Source organism: Stenella coeruleoalba, assembly GCF_951394435.1.
Source record: "Stenella coeruleoalba genome assembly, chromosome: 5".
Lineage (NCBI taxonomy): Eukaryota > Metazoa > Chordata > Mammalia > Artiodactyla > Delphinidae > Stenella > Stenella coeruleoalba.
Genome location: NC_137150.1, coordinates 13812280 through 13830311, shown reverse-complemented (window position 1 = coordinate 13830311; position 18032 = coordinate 13812280). Strand labels below are relative to the sequence as shown.

The following is an 18032-nucleotide window of genomic DNA, read 5'->3' as shown; positions in this document are numbered from 1 at the left end:
ATGAGTCTTTCCAGCGAACATATTCATTTTTTCATGAAATGGTACAGTACAATAATTTCCTAGTTTCTTTTTCCTTCATTCTTATACCTGACAAGGAAATTTGTTAATAGCTAATCACTCATAAACCAGCATTACAGAAATCCTAGTGTCACCTCTGGTACTACATGATCATATGTTCCCGAAGGGTGCCCAGTAAACACTTGTTAGATTAATTTAGTTAGGTTTGGGGTATTTTTGGTTTTGTTTTTACTTGTAGGAACCTAAAGGCCAATAAAAACAGGGATAAGGATCTAGGAATCAAACTGCTATTTGCTATATGACACACAGTAACAACTGTTAAAATCGATGGTAATGGATGACAAAGATTATGCTCTCTGGTTCATGTTCTTCCTGTTGGTCGATGCACAGTTAGCAACTTCACTCTCCTGATACAGCCCTAATCACCTACACCTTGTCCCCATTAGAGTAAACTGTGATTATGAGGTTGGGACTGTGAAGGCAGTTTTTAGGATCTCTACAGAATCTGTTAACAGTTTTAGAGTCTCTCTCCAGGGTTTTCCTGGCCTTTTAGAGAGCTTGGGATGTTAGCCAGAACAAGCTGGCCAACCCCTGCAGGGACCTATTTAACCTCATCATTAGCAAGAAGAGAAAACCTAAGCAATTCCCATGTCCATTTGATAGAGGATGAAGCTAAAGGTGAAACAGACTAAGGATTTTGCCTGGTAAATTCAAAGTCATAAAATGAATAAGTGATGATGCCGCAGACTCCAGTTTAATGACTTCTATCCTGCAGTAGTTCCATCTCCTTACATGGGTGCCAAAGTAGGAACTTGGTAAGTTTTGCTAACTACGTAAGGTTATCAATGTCGTAACCATGTGTTAGGCACATAGATTTCTTTCTTTTTGCTGGAATGACGTTATCTAAACTGCTAGAGCAGATAATCTTGAGCAATCTCATTCAGCCGCCAGACTCAGATCTCAGGAAATTAGGTTATCTAAGAGATATGGGCAGACTTCTAAAAAAAAATAATTCGTTTAAAATTTTTTTTATTTTTTTTAATTGGATGAAAGATTCTTTAAATTCTAATAATGATTTACAATTTTCAGAAGTTTTATACACGTGATTTCATATAATCCCGTAATAACCCTTTCTCCCCCCACCTCTGTTATTGCTCTTCCTCTCTGCCCTCTCCCCACAGGTAAACGCTACTTTGTTTTCTGTACCTGTGAGTCTGCTTCTTTTTTATTTTATATACTAGTTTGTTGTATTTTTTAGATTCCACATATAAGTGATATCATATAGTATTTGTTTTTCTTGGTCTGACTTATTTCACTTAGCATAATTGGGCAGACTTTTTACAGCAGTTGATTATATTCAAAGATTTCTTAATTAAAGCAGAATAGAAAATTTGGTGTCCATTCTTCCCTAGAAGTGGACACAAGATAAAAAAAATTAGAGTTGCTACATGTATACAGGTCTGTAAACTAGTGGAAACTTGGTGGGGGAAAGAGACTAATCCAAAACTATTCCTGGCCCGTGCTAACCATCCTCTCCTTAGCAATGACCCAGTGCCTGGAAAATAGTAAGAGGCCAAAAATGTGTTAGCTGAAATAAATTAAAGAGTCAAGGATTTTCTAAAGTAATAGCCTCCCTGCTTCCCCTGTTGCCCTACTGCAGTCTCTTCACATCCAGCAGCCAAGTGATCCTTGAAAAGTATAAACCGGAGCATGTAATCAGAACTCTTCAGTGACTCCCATTCTTACTCTGAACAAAAGCCAAGGTCCTTGTAACAGTTTATAAAGCTCTGCAAGATCGGCCTCTCTGTCTCTTTGAACTCATCTCCTACTTTCAGCTTTGCTCGCACCCCTCCATCCACTCTGCCTTCTTTGCTGTTCCTCCAGCTTGCCAAATATGTTGCCATCTGGGGGAGCACCTCCCCACCTGGAACGCTGCTACCCTAGATTTTGCTGCTGCTCGCATCCTTTGCAGTGCATAATTAAAAACTGAAACAATTCTCCCCCCAGTTCCATATTCACCTCCCTAATTTACTTATCTCTACTATTTATGAATAATAAATAATTTACTTGTTTATTGTGCCTATCATCTATTTTATCCCAACTGGAATGTGAGTACCATGAGTGCAGGGATTTTTGTTTGTTTGTTTTTCTAGTACCAGGAACATAATAAGTATTCAGTAAACACTTACTGAAAAAATAAAAATAGTACAGGGAAATATTCTGAATTCAGTAAAATCAGTGTTTTTGTGGAATGTCAAAAGCAAAGTTAAAGGATCTGTTAACAAAGAAGAGAAAGACGAGAAAATATTTTCAGAATAACCTGGAGAGGAAGTTTTAGGACTATAAAGGAAAAGTGGAGCTTTACGGACAAAAGAAAGAAAAGAGGGAGGAGAGGAGGGAGGAAAGAAGAAAGGAAAGGAAAGTGACTTTATGTTGGCTTAACAGGGTGCTGTCTAAGACGTTCCTCTTCAAAGAGTGTTTCCAAGCTCCCTTCCATGGAGCATCATTGGTCAGGAGAGGAGGCAGCTAGGACTTCAGGCCCCAACATCCAAATCTGCCCCTTAATTTTATATCTTCAATATTTTGAGTTTCTCAATAAGATTTTGTTTTGAAAAAAAAGTACTTCAGATTAAAAATGATAACAGGAGAATGAAACTACTGCCACAAAGTGCGTTATGCTGGGCAACTTCTAAAAGATGTTCACTGAAGCCTGCTGGTAGAAAAGGTCAGAATCACAGAGAGTGGTCTGTAGAGAATCCCTCTCTCAGCAGCCAGCCTTCAAGTTCTGAAGCTCAGGAAAGAGAACGGCTCTAAGGCAAAAAAGAAGGAACACGTGGGTCTTCAGGGAAATGCACAACTGAACCTGGAGTTGAGGTGGTCCGGTGCAGCAAGAACGGAGAGGGCCAAGAAAGGAAAACTGCTCCCACAGTTCGGCGGTTTATCTGAGGGAGTAAGGGTGCTGCGCAGGGCATTTACACCCTCAGAGGACACCAAGATAAGAACACAAAGACATTCTTGGAAACTACTCAGAAAACATGAGTTAGAGCTCTGTGGAATGTGGTGGGAATAAAAAAGCAGTGGGGTTTTTAGTGTTGAGAACAATGGTGTGGCGGTCTCGCTGAATAAGGGTTGTTGATTGTCCTTGCTGGAAGCTGAGGAGTGGGATTCCTTATCCAACAGGAATTTGTGCCTGCACTGAGGGATTTGTGACAAGTATGTATGCAAGGATGTATAGTGCATTTGGAGGAGTTTATACTACCCAGGCTCTTGGCTTTGAGTAGTTCAGTTCCATTTTTAAAAATTATTATTAACTGTTGAAATTTACTTGGAGCTTTGAAATCTTCTCTACCCTGGTATATCCTATGCTCTTAGCATTTCACTTTATGCTGTTCTAAATATTCCCTGCCCATGCTTAATTTGGTATATGTGATGATTCATGTTGTTTGCACAAAAATAGTAAGTCTGGTAGTCTGAGGAAAGAACAAATAAAGTTGTAAAGAAAGGGCAATATTAATGTCATTCAGTCTCAGTCTTACATATTAATACTATTTTACTTTTTTCTGTTGGAATTGATATTATTAACATGTGACTATTTTGTTGATACTTTGTGCCCTGATATTGCCCTGATTTGGTGATTTGGGTTAAGGAATATAGGAATCTGAGTGTAACATAGAAACAGGGAGGATAAATTTCCTATAAAGATGCATATTGATATGTACAGAAACCATAATAGAAAGTTTTATTTAATGATAAATAAAAGTGGTCCTACCTATATAGAAGTAGAGGGGAATTGTAGCAAATATCTTTGGAAACACAGAGAGAGCTATGAAGCCACTGAAAACCATGCCACATGAGAAGCAGCTGAAAAACTAGGATTTCTTAACTTAGGGAAACTAGACCCACTGAATATAAAAGCTGTCTCCAAATAGTTGGAGGCTTCTGGAAGAATAAAAGATTGGGCTTGTTAGGTATGGCCTGAGGGGCAGATGATGAGAGATGCAGTTTCCTGAAAAAATGGAGCAGAATGTCTGTGACATTCACATCTCTGCTTCTGGCTCTGAGAGGAAATATAGCACCCGGGTGTGCAACCCAGCCACGGTGGCCACATGCCCGCCAATGGAGAAGACAAATAAAATGGGAACATATTGACAAAGTGTCTGCTCTGCTGACTGTGCCTGCACCATGGCCAGAGATAAACTGTGACCGGCTCCTGACTTGTTCTCCTGAAATCTGGCCCCAGGTGTAAAGGGGGAGATACATAAGCCAAAGTAAAGACAAGGTAGATAACAGGTGATGTCAGATTTTTGTAGAGATTAGCAGAAATCAGGTATCAGGTTTTTGCAAACCTTAGAGACAGTGGCAATTCCAAAGAAAAACCTATGTGAAGACCAAGTACAGATTCTTCCCATCTGGCCAGTGCAGCCATGGACATCCCAGCAGCACCTACGTTGATTTGGTCTACTGTATGCTTGCCCCATGCTGGTCTCTGGGAAAACTGCTGCCACAAGGATTTGAATGCTTAGAGTTTGGGAGTGTATATTTGATTTTGTCCTTAAAAGCTTAGTATCTGTTCCTGAAGGTCCTTGCAGCCCACGTGTCAGACGACTTGAGTAGTTAAAAGAACTGAAGGGGTTAAGAACATGTTACCCTATACACACTACCAAATGTAAAATAGATAGCTAGTGGGAAGCAGCCACATAGCACAGGGAGACCAGCTCAGTGCTTTGTGACCACCTAGAGGGGTGGGGTAGGGAGGGTGGGAGGGAGGAGATATGGGGATATATGTATACATATAGCTGATTCACTTTGTTATACAGCAGAAACTAACACACCATTGTAACGCAATTATACTCCAATAAAGATGTTAAAGAAAAAATGTTACCCCAAAGTATACTACACGCAGGGGCATGGTAGCATGCCTAATGCCACAGGGACTAATTGACATGCAAAACATGCTATAGGACAGTGGTTCCCAACCTTTTTGGCACCAGGGGGACCGGTTTCGTGGAAGACAATTTTTCCATGGACGGGGAGGGTGTGGGGTGGGCGGGGGGAAGGTTCAGGCAGTAATGCGACTGATGGCGAGCGCTGGGGAGCGGCAGGTGAAGCTTCACTAGCTAGCCCACTGCTCACCTCCTGCTGTGCGGCCGGGTTCCTCACCTGTCCACGGCCTGGGGATTGGGGACTGCTGCTATAGGATGTGTCTGAGAGGCAAAATGTTGTCCAGGGTGCCAGGGTTAAATCCCACTTCCACAAGTGATTGGCTGTGTGACTTAGGCAAATTCCTTATCTTCTCTGTGCCTTTACTTCCTCTTTTGTAAAATGGAGAGAACAATAATAGTAACTACATCACGAAATGAGGATTAAAGGAGTTAATTCACGGAAAGAGCTTATCTCAGTGCCTGGACATAGCAAGCAATTAATAAATGATTATTATTTGAGTATCAAATTGTTTTTATCATCGCTGTGCTTAAGTCAAAGACAGAATCATACTCCTGCTTCCCTGTAAGAAAAATAAGCCTAATCTAGTTATCTAAGTATTTGGGTATGATTCTTGACAAAGATGTAGAAAGACATATGCCCAGGGGCATGTTGATGTTTCCTACCTCTTTCTTCCTTGATGTCTCTAAACAAGAGTTTACCACAGACTCACTACTTTATTCTGTCCATCTGTCCACTCAGTAATTCTAACTTTAGTAAACATTCATTCAAATATTAAATTCCTCAGTAGATCTATAAGTCTAGGTATCTTGCAGATACCTCCCAACATTCCAAACATTGAAGTCTAGTTCTTCTCTTTGCATTTCTAATATTTGACAGTATACTTGGCCCTTTCCAGAATCATCTTTGGCTTAACAATGCTACCTTACCGAATTTCCCTCAAATCCATTTTTCTCTTTAAATTCCCTCAAATCCATTTTTCTCTTTAAATCTTACTATGGACCTACCCAGATTCAGGGCTTCTTGATTTATTGCTTGGACTACTAAAAAGGATTCCAGCTCTAACCTTTTATTGTCTCCTGTCTCTCTCCTTTCTTCTGCATAACACTTCCCTCTTCTACACGGTCATCTAGACCGCTCTAAAATGCAGATTTGATCAAGTTTATATACTCCTCATTGCCTACATTTTAGAGTCTAAAGCTCTGGGTGAGGTATTTATGGTTCTTCATGGTTCCAGTTTACCCTTCCAGTCCTGCCATGTCTTCCTGTGCTATTCAGACTTGAAGACTATTGGCTGATTCTTCCCCACTACCTCCCCTGTCCCAGACAAACACAGATTACCCAGGACCCTTCTGGGCCTTTGCTCATGCCAGTTATTTTCCTTAATGCCCTTTCTCCTTTCTCTACCCTGAAAAGCTCTCCTCAGTCTTTAAGATCCAGCTCAACCATCACTGCTGTAGAGGTTTCTTTGCCTTCGGCTTCCTTGCACAGAATCCCTTGGCATTGCTTTCATATAGCGTTTTGACAGCATTGAAGACATAGCTGGCTTAAAGGCAACAGATTAAATGCATAAGTGGCTTACTGTGTTGATTAGATTCGGTGCTTTTTAAATATATGAATTCTTTCTTCTTCTACATCTTAACCTCAGTAACTAGCTCAATCCTTAGCACACAATAGTTAATCAAGTAGGTTTATTGAATGAATTAATTAATTAATGAAATCTCCCACCTCCAGTATATTTTCACTTTTCATCAGCACAATCAAATAAAAGTTTGATTGGTTTGCTTTAAGTTATCTATTTACTAATTTCTAGCAATCTACTTGTGCATGGGTAAATGCCACACTAGAGAGATGGTTCTGCTTTTCTTTTGGAATGCCAGTGGACTCAGCTACAGGAAAGGGGTGATGACCACCATTTATTTATTCATTGCTTATTATGTGTCAGGCCCTGTTCTAGGCTCAGGTGATTCAGTGAAAAGAAACACAGACAATGCCCTTACTTTCCAAGATCTTTAATTCTATAAAGAAGAGACAGAAAATAATCAAGTAACCAGAAAAACAAGGTAATAGTGTCTAGCGATAAGGACAGAAAATAATCAAGAAACCAGGAAAACAAGGTAATGGTGTCTAGTGGTAAGGACTAAAAGGACCATAAAATTGGGTGATATGGTATATTGTAACTAATTAGGGATGGGGGTTAGAGTGGGTGGTTCCTCTCTGATGAGGTGAGATCTAAATGTTGAAAAGGAGCCAGTCATGTAAGATCTGGGAGTGGAGAGGACAGCCAGGGCAGTCTAAAGATAGGAACTGTGAAAAGAAAGGCAATAAGTGTGGTTGGCACATCATCCGCGAGGAAGACCATATAGTGCCAGATACTTACTACCTGCTTTCCATATTTCTACCTTTACATCTAATCGCATCCTTGGAAGAAGGCTGTCCACATTTTATAGAAGAGGAAACTGAGAGTCAGAGCAGTGAAATAACTTTCTCAAAGTCCCATATGTTGGAAATGGAAGGAACAATTATTCTAAACAAATTGTGACTGTCTCAAAAGTTCAGGATCAAAGTCAGGCTTAAGTAAAATGATTTTAGATATCATTGCATCATTACAGTCTTTTGATAAACTACTGTGTGAAAAGAAGCAAATACACTGACATCCCTTAATATATTGCTGATATTAGAAGAGATGATATTGCCCACCTTCAAGGGTAAATGTACTTTTAACTTTAAGCTTTTCCTTGTTTGCAAGTTATATATTTCAAAAATAATTTTTATCCATTTAGAACTATGGTAGAAGCTATGTAACAACAAATTTCATTTTAATGGAATTCTAATAGGTCAAATTAAAATGCCAATTGGTATAAACACCAATAAAATGAAAACTCATGGTTTGATGAGAATATAGACTATTTGAAAGTTTTTTTCTACTGAAGTATAATTCACTTATTATATTGATTTCAGATATATTACATAGTGATTCAATATTTTTATACATTACAAAATGATCACCCAAATCTGGTTACTATCTGTTACCATACAAAGTTATTACAATATTAGTGACTATATTCTCTATGCTGTATATTACTTCCCCATGACGTATTTTATAACTGAAAGTTTGTTCCTCTTAATCCCCTTCACCTATTTTGCCCATCCCCTCACACTCTCTGTTCTGGCAACCACCAGTTTGTTCTCTGGGTATATGAGTCTGTTTCTGTTTTGTTATATTTCTTCACTTGTTTTGTTTTTTGGATTCCACGTATAAGTGAAATCATACAGTATTTGTCTTTCTCTGACTTTGTTTAATATAATGTAATATCATCTAGGTCCATCAATGTTGTCACAAATGGCAAAATTTTATTCCTTTTTTTTTTTTTTGGCTGATCAATATTCCAGTGTGCAACTTCCCTGGAGGTCCAGTGGTTAAGACTCTGTGCTTCCACTCTAGGGGGCACAGGTTGGATCCTTGGTGGGGGAACTAAGATTCCACATGCCGCGTGACACAACCAAAAAAAAAGAATTCCTCTGTGTGTGTGTGTGTACTACATCTTCTGTCCATGAACATAGGTAAATAATGCTGCAGTGAACATTGAGGTGGCATATATCTTTTTGAATCAGTGTTTTCTTTCTCTATGGATAAATACCCAGAAGTGGAATGCTGAATCGTACAGTAGTTCTATTTTTTATTTTGTGTGGAACCTCTATACGTACCATTTTCCATAGAAGCTACACCAATTTACATATCCCCCAGCAGTGCACAGAGGTTCCCTTTTCTCCATATCCTCTTCAGCGCTTTTTGTTTTTGACTCTTTTGATGATAGCCATTCTGACACATAGGAGGTCATAACTTGTAGTGGTTCTGATTTGCATTTCCCTGATGATTAGCTATGTTGAGCATCTTGTCATGTGTCTGTGACCATCTGTACATCCTCAGTAGAAAACCTTCTATTCACGGGCCTCTGTACATTGTTTTTTTGGTCCCACAGCACTGGGATCTTAGTTCCCCGACCAGGGATTGAACCCACTCTACCTGCATTGGAAGCACAGAGTCTTAACCACCGGACTGCCAGGGAAGCCCCTGTACATTTTTTAATTGAATTGGTTTCTTTCTTTCTTGTTCTTCTTCTTCTTGTTCTTCCTCCTCCTCTTCTTCTCCTTCTTCTTCCTCTTCTTCCTCTTCTCCTTCTCCTTCTTTGTCTTCTTCATTTTTTGTTACTGAGTTTTATGAGTTTTCAAAATAAATTTTGGATATTGTTTGCAAATATTATCTACCATTATTGTTTGCAAATATTATCTACCATTCAGTAGATGGCCTTTTGTTTTATTGATGGTTCCCTTTGTTATGCAAAGGCTTTTTAGTTTGATGTAGTCCCATTTGCTTATTTTTGCTTTTGTTTCCCTTGCCTGAGGAGACAGATCCAAAAAAATAATGCTACAACTAATGTCAGAGATGCTGACTATGTCAGCTACAACTGCTACAAATGCTACAACTAATGTCAGAGATGCTACAACTAATGTCAACTAATGCCTATGTTTTTTTCCTAGGAGTTTTACGATTTCAGGTCTTCCATTTAAGTGTTTAATCCATTTTGAGTTGATTTTTGTGTATGGTATAGAAAGTGGTCCAGTTTCATTCTTTTGCATGTAGCTGTCCAGTTTTTCCAACACCATTTATTGAAGAGACTGTGCTTTTAAAGTTTAAGGATAAAATAAGAGGCAATTCAGTGTTAAAACACAACATTTTTCTGTTAAGCCTTGTTTCCTATTGATATTAAAACATTCTACCAATTCTTCAGGGCTGACATAGCACATTAAACTAATAAGAAAATGCAACCATGAAACAATTGTGGGCACTTCAAAAAGAGCATTCAGTTTATAGTGAATACAATGAAAAGATATACCTCTGTTCTGTTTTTAAAAATTAATCTGTCAGTGGTCAGTGATCATGAAAAGGCTGATTAAAATGTTAAAATCCCATGTAACTTTATTCCCTTGGGCCAGAATAAACTTGAGGTGATATGGAAATTAATTATACTAACACTGGGAGATATTTCTTAAACCAAAGGTACCAACAGATTCAAAATTAGAGTAGTATCTAAATTAATGGATATAGAAAACTTGACCAGCTGCCTTAAAGAATCAGGCTGCCAATTTCTAGAATGTACACGAGGAAAAAGTTGACCTTCAAAGTCTTGTCTAAGAAACATGTCTCCTCTCAGCAGTAAGATTCAAGTTTTGAGAAACTGTCTTGGAGAGGAACTAGTATAGGAAAACTTTATCTATCTGGCAACTACCAGGGTGTCGTGACCATAAATCATAAAAAGGAAGTAAAAAGGATTTGGGCCAGTGTGTTCCTTAACCATCAGAGAAATTTACTAGTGTAAATTCCTGAGTCTTAGACACATGGCAGAATGGGCAAGGGCTGTTTGCTGAGATTTATTTTTCGCTCCAGGTATGCTTTTCCTGTCCCAGTGATCTCCTGGTAATAATAAATATCCTACTTTACATCCAAAAACCTCATTAGAAATAAGGACCATAGTTATCAATTTGATTTTAGGAGCAAGAGATTAGAAGTGATGTTTCCCTGACTTTATACAGTCTGCCTCACTTCAGAAGAGGGACAGAGCTTTGTCCATAAAGGTGTCTCCTTATAAACAAAGAAACAAACAATTTGTAAGGTTTTCTGTACATGCCTTGGAGATCTGTGCTTGATTAGGCTTCGGGAGGCTAAGGAGGAATATGACTCAATTAAGTTCAGATTTTGTTAAGGCACAGATGAAGGAGAACTGAGAGTTTTATTTTTAAACCACCCCCCTAGGGTCTTAATAAAATACGAAGTAGTCATTACTTAACGTACTCTTTGGTCCTTCCTAACAAAACTGGAAGAACTTTAAAGAGCATGTGATTTCCATTTTACCCCATGGGTCCATGTCTCTTGGTCAGTTTGGAAATCAAGCCTAAAACAACAACCAAAGAAACTTTAAATTTACATCCAGGTTAACAAACAGGTTTCATATTTCCTGCCAGATCTCATCAATTAGAGGTGGCTGCCTGGAATTCTGTGTTGCACAGAACGGTAAAGTAGATTGACTCAGTGGGAAGGAAGCCAGGATGGGTTATTTTTGTTTACCATGGACTCAGGGAGGAACTGTGACAGGGCCTATGCCATGTGTTCACTGACTCTGACGGAGATATTCAAAGAGACAGTGAAGACAGATGATTGTTTCAGGGATCATGACGGAGGAAAAATAAAACTTCCATACCAAGAAGGGAGAAAACATAAAAAGTACATACGTGTATAGGGATTCCAGAGTAAAGTCATTTATTCATTCATTTAAAAAGTTTATTGCATGCTTATTTAATAATAATATTATAAAATATATTACATATAATATAAATATATTTTTATTTAAGATACTAATATATTAAATATATAAATGTAAAAATAATGTAAAGTATGCATTATATATGAATAATGAAACAATAAATATTTACTGAGTGTATTTTCCAGGTGCTAGAGATGTAATAGGAAACAAAACAAATTTCCAACTCTGCTATATTCCTTGTGAGGAAAAAAACAAACAAAAAAAAGCAGTTAAACAAATAAATACATGCCTGTGAGTTATAAAGGCTGAGAATAAAAATAAAGCAAGGAAAGGGAACAAAGATTATTGGGAGTGCTGTTTCATATGAAATGGTTGGTGAAGGCTTATCTGAGAAGGCAGCCTTTTGGGTCCTGTGGAGGACCCAAAAGAAGTCAGGGGCAGAGCTGTGCAGATGTACAGGGAGGGCACTCCTCCTTCAGGGAGGAGCAAGTGCAAAGACCCTGATGCCAGGGTGTCCTTGCTGTTTGAGGAACAGCAAGGATTTCAGTGGGGCTGGAGTCGGGACCACTGAGAGTGGAGGGGATGAGGTGAGAACAGGGGCAGATGATGAGGGCCAAGCCTAGTCGGCCATGGTGAGAAAGTTGTCTCTTATTCGGAGTGAAACAAGTTACCAATAGAGAGTTCTGAGTGGAACAGTACCATGATCGACCTGGCTGTGTAGGGAAGGGAAGGGGAGAAAAATAGAAAAGAGTAGACCACTTAGGAGGCTGCTACGATAACCCAGACAAAAATGATGGTAGCTTGAACCAGTTTAGTTGTGGCAAAGGTGAGGAGAAGTGATTATATCACGATATATATATATATATATATATATACACACACATATTTCCATACCCATATAATATTTACATTTTTAAAATTTTATTCAATTTATTTAAACTGGAAAGATAAACTCAGCTTGCCCATTTCTCCTGCTCCCCACCCCCGCCTCTTGTAGCCACCAATCTGTTCTCTGTATCTATGAGTTTGGGTTTATTTGTTTATTTGTTTAGATTCCACATATAAGGGAGATTTTACGGTATCTGCCTTTCTCTGTCTTACTTATTTTATTTAGCATAGTGTCCTTGAGATCCATCTATGTTGTCACAAGTGGCAAGATTTCATTCCTTTTTAGGGCTGAATAATATTCCATTGTATATATGACTCCATTAAGTTGAGGTTTTGTTAAGGCACAGGTCAAGGAGACTGGGAATTCTTTACAACTTTTCTATTCATTCCTCCATTGTTGAACACTTGGGTTGTCTCCATATCTAGGCTATTGTAAATATGCTACATGGAATATGGTGATATATATATCTTTTTCAAATAGTTTTCATTTGGAACCCTTATACTTTTTTCCACAGTGGTTGCACCAATTTACATTCCCACAATTTACATTCAAAAGGATGTATTTTGAAGGTAAAGGTGATGGAATTTGTTAATGGATTGGAAGTGAGATGTGAGAAAAAAATATCAAGAAAGACTCCAATATTTATGGCCTGAGCAGCTGGAGAAATAGATTTGTCATGTATTGAGATGGGGAAGATTGTGAAAGCAGCCGTTTTTCAGGAAAAATGTTTGGACATGTTAAATTCTTTTTAGCTTTTAAAATCAACTTCATTGTGGTATAATCCACAATAAAATGCACCAATTTAAAGTGTTCAGTTTGGGGCTTCCCTGGTGGCTCAGTGATTGAGAATCCGCCTGCCAATGCAAGGGACACAGGTTGGAGCCCTGGTCTGGGAAGATCCCACATGCTGTGGAGCAATTGAGCCCGTGTGCCACAACTACTGAGCCTGTGCTCTAGAGCCCACGAGCCACAACTACTGAAGCCCGCGTGCCTAGAGCGCGTGCTCTGCAACAAGAGAAGCCACCTCAATGAGAAGCCCACACACCACAACAAAGAGTAGCCCCTGCTCGCCGCGACTAGAGAAAGCCCGCACATGGCAACGAAGACCTAATGCAGCCCAAAATACATAAATTAATTAATTAATTTTAAAATAAATAAATAAAGGGTTCAGTTTGATGAGTTTGGGCAAATGTATACACTTGTATAACTACCATTGCAGTCAACATATATAATGTTTTCTGTCACTTCCAGAACTTGTCCTAGTCCTTTCCCCAGCCACCATAGGCCCCAGGCAACCACTGATCTGCTTTCTATCCATATAGTTTAGATTTGTCTATTCTAGAGTTTCATATGCATGTGGTCATATAGTATATAATTTTTGGACTGACTCCTTTCAGTCCAGAGCAATATTTCTGTGATTTCATCCATGTTGTGTGTATCAGTAGTTCATTTCCTTTTATTGCTGGGTATTGTTTGCCTTTTTATTACTGAGTTATAAGAGTTCTTACTATATTCTGAATATTACTCCTTTGTCAGATACATGCATAGCAATATTTTCTCTAGTCTGTGGTTTGCTCTTTTTTTGAAGAACAGTGCACATTGATGAGCAGAACTTTTAATTTTATTGAAGTCTGATTCATCAGATTTCTTCTGTGGTTTGTGTTTTTTGCCAAAAAAATGCTTGCTTACTCCAAGGTTGCAAAACTTTCTTCTATGTTTTCTTCTAGAAGTTTTATAGCTTTAGCTTTCAAGTTAGTTTTTTTTTTTTTTTCGGTACACAGGCCTCTCACTGTTGTGGCCTCTCCTGCTGCGGAGCACAGGCTCCGGACGCGCAGACTCATGGGCCCAGCTGCTCTGCAGCATGTGGGATCTTCCCGGGCCGGGGCACGAACCCATGTCCCCTGCATCGGCAGGTGGACTCTCAACCACTGCACCACCAGGGAAGCCCTCAAGTTAGTTTTTATATATGATGTACAGTTTATTTTTTTCAAATGGATATACAGTTTTTCTAGCACCATTTGTTGAAAATAATTTACTCTCCCCACTGAATTATGTGGACACCTTTTTCAAAATTCAATTGACCATAAATGTGAGGGACTACTTTTGGATTCTCTATTCTGGTGAATTGATCTGATTATGCACTCTCATGGCAGTTTCACACTGTCTTGAGTATTAGTTGTTGTTTTTTTTTGCGGTACGCGGGCCTCTCACTGCTGTGGCCTCTCCCATTGCGGAGCACAGGCTCCGGACGTGCAGGCTCAGCGGCCATGGCTCAGCCACTCCATGGCATGTGGGATCCTCCCGGACCCGGGCACGAACCCACGTCCCCTGTATCGGCAGGCGGACTCTCAACAACTGCGCCACCAGGGAAGCCCCTTGAGTATTAGTTTTATAGTAAGTTTTGCTTTGTCCTTCCAGGTAGTGGTAGTAGCTTATTGTTGTTACCAATATCTGGATTTTCTCATCAGCCCTTGGTTGGCTTCTCAGCTCTTCTAATTAACTGTGTTACTAACAAATACATTAAATTCCCTTTGCTGTAAATACTTCAAGTGGTTTAGGTTTTCCAGGTTTAATTTGACTAATATAAATTCTTACAAAATTGGTGGGTAAGTCCTATAATTATCCCCACTTTACAGATGAGGAAATTGAGGCACAGAGAAGTTAACTATTTTGCCTATACTTAAAGAGCTAGTAAGTGGTGAAAGGCAAGTTTCAAAGCCAGGTAGTCCAGCTCCTGAGGTTGTGCCTTTAACACACTTCTCTGCTGCTGGCAGACATCATTATACAGATGATATTCAAACCTTGAAGCTGAATGAATATATGCTGAATGGAAATAGGAAGAGATGAGGTCAGAGGACTGAGCCAGGAGAACTCCAATATTTACAGCTCAGAAAGATGAGGAAGAACCAACAAAGGAGACTGAAAAGAAGTAATGCGTGAGAGAGGAAAACCACAGAAAGGAGTGTCCTAAAAAGCAGGGGGAGAAAGTGTTTCAAGAAGGAGGGAGTGATCGACTACGTCAAATGCTGCTGGTAGATCAAATGAGGTGAGAATTGGGAAATGCTCGTTGGATTTGGCAACATAGGTTGTTGATGATCTTGATAAGAACAGCTGTGGTGAAACTGTAGGGGAGAATTAGCCTGATTAGAGTGGGCTCAAGGGGAGATGGGAGAAGAGAAAATGGAGATGGTATACACAATTCTTTAGCTTCATTGGTTTTGGGGGGTATGGGTGGTAGCTTGGAGTGATAGTAGTAGGGGTAGATGAAGTCACGTTTGTATGATGATGTGGATGATCTAATGAAGAAGAAAATATCTATGATGCAAAAGTGAGGAGAGAAAACTGCAGAACCCAAATCCTGGAGGGGGCAAATGAAGATGGGAGTTAGACCCAATGCCAAGAGGGAGAGTCAGCTGTAGGTAGGAGGAAAAATAACCCCTTTCTAGTAGCAGGAGAATAAGGCAGAGGATGTGGGTACAAGGTGGTTTGACAGGTTTTGTGGTAGGAATGTGTGGAAGTGCTCTTCTGGGAGCTTGTATCTTTTCAGTGAAATAAGAAGTTGGACCATTAGCTGAGAATGAAGAGAGGCAAGAAAGTTACAGCAGCTTAACAAAAATGGAAAAGGTATCAATTATGAGAGTAGGAATTAAATAGATCAGGGAAATATAGTAGAATTGCCAGGTGGTAGCACCAGGGACTTGCTTGAAGGTAATTATCAAACATTCAAACTGAGGTTCAGTCAGTTGATACTGAATAAGTAGCTCTCATTTTTTAAATGGCCACTTTCACTCCAGTAACCATGTTGGGAAAATTTAAAAAGCCAAATCTTTGAATTTTTAAAACGTGGCCAAAGGAATCTCCCTATAATTTTCCAATTAAATTATACTATTATATGAAGATAACTTCCTGATTTTGATCATTTTACTGTGGTTCTGTAAGAGAATTGGTTTTTTTTAGAAAATACACGATGATATTTGAGGGGAAAGGGACATTATCTCTGCAACTTACTCTTAAATGGTTCAGAAAAAGAATAATGGGTATGTAAATGGAATATTATTCAGCCATAAAAAAACGAAATTGAGTAGTGAGGTGGATGGACCTAGAGTCTGTCATGCAGAGTGAAGTAAGTCAGAAAGAGAAAAACAAATACCGTATGCTAATACACATATGTGGACTCAAAAAAAAAAATGGTTCTGAAGAACCTAGGGGCAGGACAGGAATAAAGATGCAGACGTAGAGAATGGACTTGAGGACACAGGGAGGGGGAAGGTAAGCTGGGACGAAGTGAGAGAGGGGCATGTACATATATACACTACCAAATGTAAAATAGCTAGCTAGTGGGAAGCAGCCTCATAGCACAGGGAGATCAGCTCGGTGCTTTGTGACCACCTAGAGGGGTGGGATAGGGAGGGTGGGAGGGAGACGCAAGAGGGAGGGGATATGGGGATATATGTATACGTATAGCTGATTCACTTTGTTATACAGCAGCAACTAGCACAACAATGTAAAGCAATTATACTCCAATAGAGATGTTAAAAAAAAGAATAATGTGTATATATAAATGTACATATACATATATACATGTATATATGTACATTATGTATATTGTGTGTATATATATGTATGTGTGTATATAGAGAGACACTGACAGAAAGGCAGGGAGAGCAAGAGGGAGACAGAGAGAGAGAGAGAGAGAGCGTGAAAATAGAGCAAATGTAGCAAGTATTAATATTTGGCAGAATATGGATAAAAAGAATCTAGGATTTGTTTACACTATTCTTGCAACTTATCTGTAAGTTCAAAATTATGTCCAAAAAAAAAAAACCCACAAAAAGACTGGCTAAAGATTTTTAAGCCTATCTTTGAGATGAAACACATTTGAAAAATTACTAAAATCTGATTCTTCCTATAACCTTACAATGCCACGATTCAGAAATTTTAAGTAACTATTCAGAAGTTATATTTGAGAAAAAAGTCAAGGCAGGATTGGTGCTAGTTTATTTTTAGTCTGTGTCTCAAAGCATTAGGAGTACTCTTCCATTGAGATATAAATGTCTATTATGAAGAAGGAACATGGTTATACTGCTTGTTGCATAGACCCTCTCTGTATTTGCATTTTCCCCAGGACTGTGCAGCATAACAAAGAACAACTTACTCAACACAAAATTCCAAGAACCATAGTTGATCCCTCTCACTCCGTCTGCACATCTAGTGCATCAGAATATGCTGTTGATTTGATCTCCCATATCCATCCTGAATTCCTCACGTCACTCCGTCTCTGTGATCTCTTTGATCATCATTCTAGTCCATGTCACCACCATCACTGCCCTGCAAACCTGTTTTCACTATTGCCTCCCCCTCCAATTCATTTTCTACATTCTAACCAAGGTCTGTTTAAAGTCAGTCATGTTTATGACTGTTAGGGAGTTTGGGATTGACATGTACACACTGCTATATTTTAAATGTATAACCAACAAGGACCTACTGTATAGCACAGGGAACTCTGCTCAATATTATGTAACAACGTAAATGGAAAAAGAATTTGAAAAAGAATAGATACATGTATATGTAAAGAAAAGTTTTTTAAATGATTGATGAGGAGAAATATTTTAGTTTTGAAATTTATTTCTAAATTTTCAAAGAGCAAATTGAAAGAGGACTCCCTTCATCAACAACAGCAAAAAATAGAGTCAGTCGTGTTTAGATACGTAAAATATTCCAATGCATTTGGAGTTTTCTGGGCCCTGCATAGGCGTCCAAGCATCTCTCCTCTCCTCCCATCATTCCTCACACTCCAACCACACCAAATTTTTCATGACTCCTGGAACAAGTCATGTCTGTTCCCATATCCGCTGTCTTGG

The 18032-nt window shown here is 39.0% G+C and overlaps 1 protein-coding gene across 2 annotated transcripts in view; it reads left to right on the top strand.

Moving 5' to 3' along the window:
• Positions 1-539: 539 nt before the first annotated feature.
• Positions 540-18032, top strand: part of MME (membrane metalloendopeptidase) — a 143047-nt gene continuing 125554 nt past the window's right edge. Inside the window, exon 1 of one of the 2 annotated variants that reach the window (XM_079922163.1) lies at positions 540-833. The gene's annotated coding sequence lies outside the window, so the exon portion shown is untranslated. Of the gene's footprint in view, positions 834-2900; positions 3232-18032 lie in introns of those variants that run through there. The other variant, XM_079922162.1, reaches the window with a different exon arrangement.